This window comes from Eubalaena glacialis, chromosome 6 (genome assembly GCF_028564815.1).
Source record: "Eubalaena glacialis isolate mEubGla1 chromosome 6, mEubGla1.1.hap2.+ XY, whole genome shotgun sequence".
Lineage (NCBI taxonomy): Eukaryota > Metazoa > Chordata > Mammalia > Artiodactyla > Balaenidae > Eubalaena > Eubalaena glacialis.
Window position 1 is genome coordinate 82,192,272 of NC_083721.1, and position 11,381 is coordinate 82,203,652.

Genomic DNA, 11,381 nt, shown 5'->3' on the forward strand with positions numbered 1-11,381 from the left:
AAAAATATCATATAATATGTGGTCTTTTGTGACTGGCTTCTTCCACTTAACCAAATGTTTTCAAGATTCAGCCATGTTGTAGCATGTACCCGTGCTTCATTCCTTTTTATGGCCAAATAATATTCCATTGTGTGGATATTCCACGTTTTGTTTATCCATTCACCAGTTGATGAACATTTGAACAGTATTGCTATAAACGTTGGTGTGCAAGTTATTATGTGGACACATAGTTTCATTTCTCTTGAGTACATACCTAGCAGTGCAATTGCTGGGAGCATTTCTTCTCAAATGCTGGAAGCCTGTGGGGACTTGAAGCCACACAGACCTTGGTCCAGTTCTAACTCTGCTACTTTCTAGCTGTAGGATTTCAGGCAAACACACCTCCCTCTTAGTCTTAGCCTCCTCATATGTAAGATAGAGATAATTACACCCACTTCCCAGTAGTTTTGCTGGCACTAGATGAGATAGTAAGGGGGAAATTCTTTGTCCAGGGAACGACCCAAAGGAGCAGGTACTCAATAAAGGCAGCTATTCTACAATCTCTCCAAATATGGAATCCCTGCAGAAGGAAGCTTAAGAGGAGCCACTGATGCTGAAAAGGTTGGGAACAGTGGGCTGGTGGTCTCTTCAGCCCCTCCCCACTTTAATGGCCAGTGACTTACGTGTCTGTGAGTGGCTATGAGATGGTGTCTGGGGAGCAGGTGGGGTCGGGGCCGCAGGAGAGCAGAGAGCTCCGTGCCTCAGAGGGGGAGGGGAGCAGCTACTTGCACAGAAAAGGGAACGTGATCTCTCTCACTTCATTTCTGCCAGGCCTTGTGCTGCCCCCTCGCCTTATCTTATCTCTGCTAAACGATCGCATTTCCTTTCACTTGGGCGAAATGGGTTCCCGTTTCCCCGGCGTCCACGTGGCCCTTTGTGAGTCAGCAGCCGCCAGGGCTCAGCACCCTGGTTGAGTGGTTCCGGAATTGATGAGCTCCGAGGGAAAGGCTGCCAGCACTTTGTCCCCTGGGAGCGCGGTGGGCAGAGATTTGTTCCCATTGTTCCCGCCCCGCCTCCCTGAATAGGCCGCATTAGCCGGCGCGCTGACTGGGGCCGGACAAGGGGGTCCCGGCTGCGGTGCTGACCTCGGCGCTTCCCAGCACACCCGCATGCTATGCCGAGCTCACGGAGAAGCCGATGACCCTGGCTTGGCGGGTCCTGCAGGATCCAGCACTCAGGACAGCGAGAGAAATCTTTAGATTGTGTTCCGGTGAGCGGGGGAGGCGAAGGGGGCTTCCCGCAGGTTGGTTATAAACTAGAAACAAAAGTTATCTCGACCACTAACAAGCTCTGGGGGCCTCCTCTAAAGGCCAGGGGTCCTTGCACTGGGGAGTGAGCTGCTTTTCACACCACGCTGGCTGTGTCTCACAGCCGTTCGCAGCAGCTGCTATAGGCGCTATGTAGGTAGGTGCTAGTCCAGAGTTTACAGGGCTCTTTCACATGCCATTCCACACGTGCCCCTAACCACGGTTATGTGAGAAAAAGAAGACAGTTATTGTTATTCCCATTTTACATATGAATAAACTGAGTCCCTGAAGGGCTGTGTGACTGTGGGGGTCATTACAGACTTCTTGGGCTCCCACAGTCAACAGCAGCCCTTTGGTGTGACAGGTTCATGCCAAAAGTCTCTCCCATGATATGACAATTTTGAAAAAGTCCTTTCTTTCATTTTTATCACACGTAGAACGCATACTTTCAGAGTAGGTGGCTCCTGTGATTTCATGTAATGTTAGTGAAATCCAAGTGAGCATGGGAGTGCTGGGCTGGGGAGGAATGTGCGAGTGTCTGTGAGTGTGCATCAGAAAGACAAATAGAAGCGCTTTCTGTTTATCCATTGTTTTGTGTTATCTTCTTCCTTTCTGCTCTCCATTTTTCTGGTTTCTAGTTGGGCCCTGCCACAAAAGAACGACACATCTGGCAGGTCTGTCAAGCAAAACGGAGGTTTGATGGCTTATCCTTCAGGTATACTCCCTTTTAAGCAACTCCAATTCATGAAAAGTTTCAAATGTGCAAAACAAATAAATCAGGAAGAATATAAACTTTAAAGTGACTACCTATGGGAGTCTTTAAAAAATTCACATTTAAAATTTCAGCAAAAATTCAATGCTCACAGAACGCTTACTATCAAAGAATTTGTGTAAGTGAGAATCTATTGGGTGGTAGAAGTTGAGGTACCCAGACTTATCAAAGGAGATGCTCTCAGCCATGACAGTCTCGTGCTATTCCTACACCCTGGAAAGAGGACCCTTTCCCTGCCTCGGGCCCCGTGCTTAGGAGGATTCTACATATCACAAACTCCAAAATATAGAATGTTTTCTATCTTTCTGTCTAAATCTCTGTCTCCCACTGTCTCTATCTCTGTCCATCTGTCTTCCTCTGGTTTGATAACCAATTGAATGAAGGGGAATTACAGGAGAGGGTCACTTGGGCTGAAATGGACCCCCTAGACCAAGGAAGAGGGAGAAAACCACAGCCTCTGTCCTGGGAAACCAGAGAAAGAGGGTCTGATTAATTTACTTATTTGGGGGTTAGCTTCATTAAATTCACCCTTTTTAAAAGTATTTGGTTTGATGAGTTTTGACAAATGTATGCAGCTGTGAAACCACCGACACAAGACAGTACACTTTCATCACCCAGTCAAATTCCCTTATGTCCCGTTGCAGCTAATCCCCTCTGCCCTTCCTGCTCTGGCAACCACTGATCTGTCTTCTCTCCCCATAGCTCCTCTTTTCTAGGATGTCATAAAGGTGGGACCATGCAGTATGCAGCCTTCTGTGCCAGGCTTATCTTACTTAACCTAAAATGCTTTTGAGATACATCTAAGTTGTTGCATATAGTAGTTTTTTTCTTTTAATTACTGAGTGGTGTTCTATTGTATGGATGTACCAGATTTTGTTTTACCGTTTACCAGTTGAAGGAAATTGGGTTGCTTCCAGAAGACCTGCTTTGTTGACAGTCACTTCAAATCACCCAGAGTAGGTGTATAGCCAGAGACGTTTCCACAAGATAACTATGCCCTTCCCCTTCTCTCTACTCGGGTGATGTAGTTTGGGGAGGTGCTTAGAATTGCCTGGAAATCCTGAGTCGGCAAAATGACACGCAGGGAGGGGAATCTGCTTGCCTCAGCTCCCTGGGAGACCTTGATTGTGTCCATCCATTTCTGTCCCGAGGGTCTAGTCACCAGTTGGGAGTCCTGGGCCCAGGTCCAGCTTCTGCCCCATCCTGGCTCACAGGCTCACAGGTGGCCGGGCTGACCCAGGGAAGAGCTCACCGCCTTTAGCCTCTGGGATGCAAGGGTGGTGCTTGGGAATAGGTTGCGAGGCCCGGCTAGGAAAGCAGGCCCATTGGGGGAATAGCTTTGCTTAGAGTTTCTACATGTTTAGCCAGCTGGTGTATGGGGTGTATGGGCCTCCGTTTGCTCTCTTGCTCCAGGCCTGCTCCTGCTGGTAGCTGGGGAGGCCGGCTGGGAGCCTCTTCCCACACTCCCGCAAGCAAATGGCACCGGTGGCCCTCTAGCGGTTCAGAGGAATAAATTCTGTGTCTAAAAGCACCTGCTCTGCCCCCAGAGTGTAGCTTGTGTGCTGGGAGGATCTTACCTCATTGTTCCATCTGGTCCCCTGACTGACGGCAGCTGTCAGGCCAGGAGAAAACAACCCGTGCTTGGCAGTCCTCCCCGGCGTCCCCAATCCGCTCCCTCTCCAACCCCCTCACAGTAGCTGTTTCCTCCTCTCCACCTTGCGCCCTACCACACGCCCCAGCCTCTCCAGATACCTCCACCTCCTACTCAGTGGGGAAAAGAAAGACCACAGGGCCAGGTTTGCTCGGCCTCCTCCCTGCTCCCTGCACGTTTCTTCCTGTCTCTACCTCAGGGGCCCCTGACATTTTGTTCTGGGTCCTCTTCCCTCTTGACTCTCCGACGGATTCACCTTCCCCTCTCTCTCCACATAAATGACTCCCACATTGACTCCCTGCAGATCCACAGGCCCCAGCCACCGTCGTGTCCTCACCTCCTCCCATCTCCACGCGGTCACAAAATCCTGTCCAGTTTACCTTCTGTGGATTCCTTGAAGCCTCCCTTTCTGCCAGCGCCCCCCCCCGCCCCCCGTGCCTCTGCTCGTGTCCTCAGCGTATCCTCCCCCAGGCCTCCAGCCTTCTCTCACTCTTCACCAATCCAGAAGCCTTCCTGTGTGCAGAGTGTTCTTTCTAAAACACAGCTGTGATGGTGTCACTTCCTTGATTTAAACCCTTCTAGTTCATTTCTCAGGTTCGGAGTGTTCTGAACAAAATCCAGATTTCCCAGACCATGACATACGTCCCTGCTGAGGCAGCACCCTGTGTCTCGGGCCTGGGGGTGCAGTTGTGCAGCGTGTGCACGGAGCCATCCAGCCAAGAGGGGGGTCCCCACACGCAGGTGGAGAAGGGGGCATGGGGAGGCCCCAGGCTCACAGGCCTCAGCTCCCTCCGTCCCCCAACTCCCTCACCCCCAACTCTAATCCCCTGCACTCACGGTGAATCGCTGATAATTCTTCAAAGGCAGCAGGCTGTCTCCTGCCAGGAGTAATCCTCCCTACCTTTTTTCCCCGTGAGTCTCCTCCTCATCCTTGCTATCAGCTCAGATGTCTCCTGGGGGGAAGTTGGGGGGAGGAGAGGGTCTCCTCTGACGACATCACCTCTTCCCATAAGGCTACACACTCTCTTCCGAGCTCCCGCAACTCTCCATGCTTGCCACTACCCCAGTCCTCGGTATCCTCAGTCGTCATTGTCTCTCCACGTTTCTCTTCCTCTTTAGACCGTGAACTCCTTGAGGTCAAAGGCTATGTCTTGTCCAGGGCAGATGTTTGTGGTTACATGGACGTTTATTGTGCACCTACTAAGCCTGTTCCATCATTGCAGCAGTCCTCAGCCAGAAATGCTAAATGAGAAGTTATAGGTGAGGAAGCTAAAGCTCAGAGGGATGAAGTAACTGGCCCAGTATCACAGAGACACCAGTGACAGAGCCCAGATTCAAACCCGGGCTGCCCATTCTCTTTCTGCTCCACCCACTTCCTTACCAGGCAAGATACCATAGCTTCCAGTTTTGAGCCACAGACAGGGGCCATGAGCCTCCACCTGTGCTGATTCCAGCTGCTACTTTAACTCAGCACTAACCTGTCACTGCTGCTGGCAATGCCCTCTCGCAAAGGGAAGCCCCAGCCAGGCAGCCAGGCAGAGCTGGGTTCTTCAAATGTTTTCATCAGCTCTGTGGAGTTGTGGGCTGGCTTGTTTCTGGTGGACAGAGTTTTTTTTTTTCCTGCCGTTGTATAAACACTGGTGTAGACTTTCCTGTTTCTAAACAAAAAATGGTTGATATTTTAATAAACTTAAATATGATTTTAAAAATCATCTAAAGCGATGATAGCATGAGATGAAAAGCCCCCGGGGCGCGATTAGCAATTTGGCATTTCCATTTCCGATGGGAATATTAATGGCATTCTAGAAGCAGTGTCATTATGATTAAGACATTGCAACTGTAGAAACTTAGAAGTGTGAACTGCAGTATAGGAATAAATGCCAGTATCCCACCAGGGCCAGTTGTGTATGTCAGTTTCATTGGCTCCCCCTTCACAACTAAAGTTCTAACCTCATTGCAAGGAACACCAAGAGGTTTCCTAAGATCAAAGACTAACTGAGCTGCTGGGGATGCTAGAGCATCTAGTCCATTACACTGCCTTGCAGAAGAGGAAACTGTGGGCCAGAGAGCATGCATGCCTTGCCCAAGGTCACCAAGTTCATCAGGGGCACAGCCAGGAGTAGGATCCAGGTCTTTCTCCCCAGACCAGCACTCTCTGTCTTATACCATGCTGCCCCTATGTGCCGTCTCTGAGCTGCAGTTTTCCCCTCTGTAAAATGATGCCTTAGTCAGTTTGGGCTGCTGTAACAAATTACCTTAGACTGGGTAGCCTAAACAGCAAACATTTATTTCTCACAGTTCTGGAGGCTGGGAAGTCCAAGGTCAAGGCATGGGCAGATTTGGTTTCTGGTGAGAGCCCGCTTCCTGGGATGCAGACGGCCATCTTTTTGTGTCCTCACAGGCAGAGAGCAGAAAGGAAGTCTCTGTTCCTGTTCCTGAGGGCTCTGCCCTCACAACCTAATTTTTTGTTTATTTATTTATCTATGTATTTATTTATATTTATTTTGGCTGCACTGGGTCTTAGTTGCGGCACACGGGATCATCGTTGCGGCATGTGGGATCTTTTTTTAGTTGCGGCATGCGGGATCTTTTTTTTAGTTGCGGAATGCGGGATCTTTTTTTAGTTGCGGCATGTGGGCTTCTTAGATGCCGCATGCGAACTCTTAGTTGCGGCATGCGGGATCTAGTTCCCCGACCAGGGATTGAACCCGGGCCCCCTGCATTGGGAGCACAGAGTCTTACCCACTGGACCACTAGGGAAGTCCCCTGACAGATAATTTTAATAATATCTTAAGCCTTGACCCAATTGAAATCTGAGTAATTTGTATATGCCATAGGTAATTAAACGTTTGTAGGTTTTAACAAGACTTTGTATAACTCTTGGAAAAAGAGCCTGGTGTCTTTGGAGACACACTGATGTGAAACTTTTTCTTTTTTTCAGTTATATATATATTTTCAGATTATTTTCCATTATAGGTTATTATAAGATATTGAATATAGTTCCCTGTGCTATACAGTAAATCCTTATTGCTTCTCTATATTATGGATAGTAGTTTGTATCTGTTAATCCCATACTCCTAATTTATCTCTCCCCCCTTTCTTTCCCCTTTGGTAACCATAAGTTTGTTTTCTATGTCTGTCAGTCTGTTCCTGTTTTGTGTATAGATTCATTTGTATTACTTTTTAGACTCCACATATTAGTGATATCATATAATATTTGTCTTTCTCTGCCCGACTTACTTCACTAAGTATAGTATTCTCTAGGTTCATCCATGTTGCTGCAAATGGCAATATTTCATTCCTTTTTATGCCAGAGTAATGTTCCACTGTATATATGTACCACATCTTCTTTATCCATTCTGTTGATGGACATCTAAGTTGCTTCCGTGTCTTGGCTATTGTAAATAGTGCTGCTATGAACATTGGAGTGCATGTATCTTTTCAAATTAGAGTTTCTGTCTTTCCCAGATATAAACCCAGGAGTGGGATTGCTGGATCATATGGTAGCACTATTTTTAGTTTTTTAAGGAGCCTCCATATTATTTTCCATAGTGGCCGCACCAATTTACATTCCCACCAACAGTGTAGGAGGGTTCCCTTTTCTCCACACCCTCTCTAGCATCTGTTATTTGTAGGCTTTTTGATGATGGCCATTCTGACCTGTGTGAGGTGATACCTCATTGTCATTTGATTTGCATTTCTCTAATAATTAGTGATGTTGAGTATCTTTTCATGTGCCTGTTGGCCATCTGTATGCCTTCTTTGGAGAAATGTCTATTTAGGTCTTCTGCCCATTTTTTGATTGGGTTGTTTGTTTTTTTGATATTGAATCTTCATAGCCTAATTATGTCCTAAAGGTCCCACCTCCGAATGCCACCACACTGGGGATTAAGCGTCAATATATGAATTTGCAGAGGGCACACAAATGTTCAGTCCATAGCAAATGGAAATTTAAAATAATTCTTAGATTTCAGGTTGTGAGGATTAAATGGGATAGTGTATGTGAGTTACTTTGTAAATTGCAGGTGTAACACAAATGCTGGGAGGCAGTGGAGAGGAAAAGCATGCGTTTTAGAGACCGGCCTGGTTGGAATCCTTGCTTCCCACCTGCTTCTTTAAGCCCCAATTCCTATAAAATAGGATGATACCATCTCCTGCATAAAGCTGTTATGAGATTTAAATGAGATATTTCATGTAAATTTATACTTCTCTGTCAAAATATTAACTACTAAATTCTCTGTCAAAGATAAAGAATATTAATTCTCTGTCTTTCATATGCTGCCCACCTTTTGAAGGGAGCACTGAAATTAGGCATTTGGGAATATTGCTAGAAATAGAAGAATGGTGGTTTTAACAGGAATTGGCCCAAATTAAACACATAGAGACTTTCCTTATCCAAGAGTGCCTACCATTTCCAAGGTGTCAGTGAAACCAGCTTAGTGGAGAACAGGCAGAAATGACTTCCCATGAGGTTGACAAGATGTCAAGGGCTGGCTGTCAAAACGAAGGCCTGTTGCTTCAGTGTTCAAAGGACTTGGCTGTGCTATTTACGGGAGCCTTATTTGCTTATGTAAGGAAACCCTCAAGGCTGCCATATTTACAGCCAGAGCAGATTAGCCCCTCAGGGCTGCCGTGTGAAGGGGAAGGGACTGCTAACCCTCTAGTTAGCTTTTCTCCTCCGCTGTAATGGAGGATGGTATCAGTAAGAGATGCTCGACCAGATTTCACATTTTTTCCAACTTGTTTTTGGGCCCACGGTGTCCTGCTTTCCTGTTCTTACCTCTTTTTTTTTTTTTTTAACTTTTTAAGGTGGTGCACCTGTGCAAAAGCTGCACACAGTACAGAATGGGGTTCCGTCTCCTCTCAGCCCTCCTCCACCCTGACACCCCACCCTCCCTACCAACGGGCAACCACCAATGCCGTATTCTCATCTCTCTCTTCAGGGATGCTTTTCATTCTGTTCTATTTATTCAATTAAGAAATACTCATTGAGGCCTTTTCCCCGGGAGCGTGGCCCGCGGCGGCTGCGGTCAGTGGGGCGGCTTCCGGTGGGACCGCCGCTCGGCAGGGTCTGCCCGCGCCCCCCACCACCACCGTGTGCGCGGCCTGGAGGACGGGCGGAGGGGACTGCCGGCGAGGGGCGCCCGAGTCAGGCACCGCAGATCATACTGGTCCCAAGTGTGACATCAATATGCTGGTTTCACTTCTGAGGCAAGAAAATGGCAAGAGACATCTGTGTCATTAAGGTTCCTCCAGAAATGAAATACACAGATTACTGTGTAATTGGTAGTGGAACTTCCCCTCCACACTTACATGCCATGGCCTACTACATTGTGAAAATGTACAAACACCTGAAATGCAAAAGTGAGCCTCATGTTAACATCGAAGGGAAGGACACTGATGACTGGCTCTGTGTGGACTTTGGCAGCATGGTGATTCATTTGATGCTTCCAGAAACCAGAGAAACCTATGAATTAGAGAAATTATGGACCCTACGTTCTTATGATGACCAGTTAGCTCAGATAGCACCTGAGACCTTACCTGAAGACTTCATCCTTGAAATAGAAGATGACATTTCATCTCTGGCTCCTGTGGAGTTTAAATGGGAATAAAATGATATGAACTGCTTTAGTCAAAAAAAAAGAAAAAGAAAAAGAAAAAAGAAATCCTCGTTGAGTGCCTGTTCTAGGTATTGGGGATAGAGCAGTGACTAAAAAAGAAGTCGAAAATTCTGTCCTTAAAGAGCTTACGTTCAGATGGTACTTCCATTTACCTTTGTATGCACATTCTATGCTTTTACACCATGTCCACCCCTGCTTCAGTACATCAATCATTGTCTGTTTTACACACTTTTCTGTGCCTTGCTTTTTTCACTTAATCCTGCTTCTAGGAGGTTAATAATAAAGGCCACGTTTAAATCTAGCCCAGAGGCCTTTTTGTTTGGATCAGCCTTGGCCAGAAGAAAGGTAAAGCCCGCAAATGACTCCTGGCCAGACAGGTAGGAAGGAAGGGCTGGCACTGCAGTCTTTTGGGGGACAGCCTTGGTAACCAGGTCCAGATTCCCACAGGAGAGTTAATGTTGGATTAATCAGGGCTTTTTATGTTCTCAGTGTCAAAAATCCAACTCAAACTGGCTTAAACAAAAAAGGGGATCTATTGGCTCTCAAAGGTGGTAAGGCCTCAGGGGCAGCTCCCAGAGCAGGAAGAGGACAAAAGAACCAGCTCAAGAGTCCAAGGTTATGTCCAACTTTCCGTCTGTCCCCCTTTGCTGCGTGTCTGGTTCAGTGGGCATGTTGGCCTCCATCTGTCCTCAGGAAGCAGCCACTTTGCATCTTGGGGGGGAACAAAAGTGCTACAGGTCAGGCAAGGACACCCATTGGCCAGGACAGGGTCACACGCTTACATTTTTGTCCAGGGGGATGGTGTCTGTTACCAGGAGAAGGGGCATGGGAACATTCTCAAAACAGATAGCAACAGTTCCTAAGCCCTGCTTGATGGGCTTCTGCAGTCACTCTTCGGGGCAGCATCCTTGCCAGTCTAATGTTTCTCGGGCCAAATGGCATGCCTAAAACTTAAGTTAGAATGGAAATTTCCAGAGCTATTTTAGAGAGCTTTATACAACTTTTGTTTTGCTGCACTGACAAATCATTCTTTCACTGATTCATACATTCATCCGACATTAATAAGCACTTACCATATGCCAGGTGCTGTTCTGGGCTTCTGAAGATACCTTGACGCATGAAAGATACCTGGTCCTTGGTCTGGAAAAAGACTCAGTCCCTGCCCCGAAAGCGTGAGGAAAGTAAGTGGGCAAAGGGCTTCTGAGATGGTTACCCGACACAGGCTGTGTACAGCAGGCTGTGTACAGATGCTGCGGGAAGTGGGGCACAGCTTACTCTACCCGCAGGGAGACTTCAGAGAAGAGGGGCGCACACAAGCAGAGCCTTTGCGGGGTGAGGGAGTGGCTTAAGATATTTATTAGGATGCTTTGGGAGACAATAAATAGAAAGCAAATTTAGCTAACTCCAGTTAAAAGAAAAAAAAAAGCATCATACGATTATAGCGGCATTCTGGAAATCTCGGAATCAAGACCTGGAGAACCAAAGGCAACCCAGGCAGCAGCGCTCTCTCTGCGTCTCTTGTCTTTACTTCTCTCCCTCTTTATTTGTCTGTCTGTCTATCTCTCTCTCTCCCAACCACCCCTCCCCACAGGTCCGCTTTCCCTCCTCTCAGTCCACGTGTGGGAGCGTGGCAGGTGGAGGGAAAGGGTGAAGGCTGTCTGGGTGGGAGAATAGAATGGGGAGGTAGACAAAGGCTAATGGAAAAGCCTAGAGTTCCACATCGGGACCGGAACCTCATGGAGGCCAGGCCAGGCATGTGAGCCTTCCCAGGAAGCAGAGGGAGGTCAGCCATGGCAAAGGGAGGGCCAGTTATTCCAAAGGAGCAAGAAGGGAAAATGCCTGACCTCCAAGAGGGAGGATTCCTGCCAGAGGGGCCACCTGGCAGGAGAAATGTCCCAGAGAGCTAAGGGAGGAGGACGACCTTACAGCAGAAGGATAAAAAGATCAGAAGGCCTGCGTCCCTCTCCAGAGCGTGTACTAGTCACAAGCCAGTGAGCCTTGCTCAGAATGAAGTGCAACAGAAAAGAAGAAGAAAGTCCTTTCCATATGAG

At 47.6% G+C, this 11,381-nt stretch overlaps 1 pseudogene; it reads left to right on the forward strand.

The window, feature by feature from the left end:
• Window positions 1-878: 878 nt before the first annotated feature.
• LOC133092998 (mitochondrial assembly of ribosomal large subunit protein 1-like) lies at window positions 879-9,321 on the forward strand (annotated as a pseudogene).
• The last annotated feature ends 2,060 nt before the right edge of the window (window positions 9,322-11,381 follow it).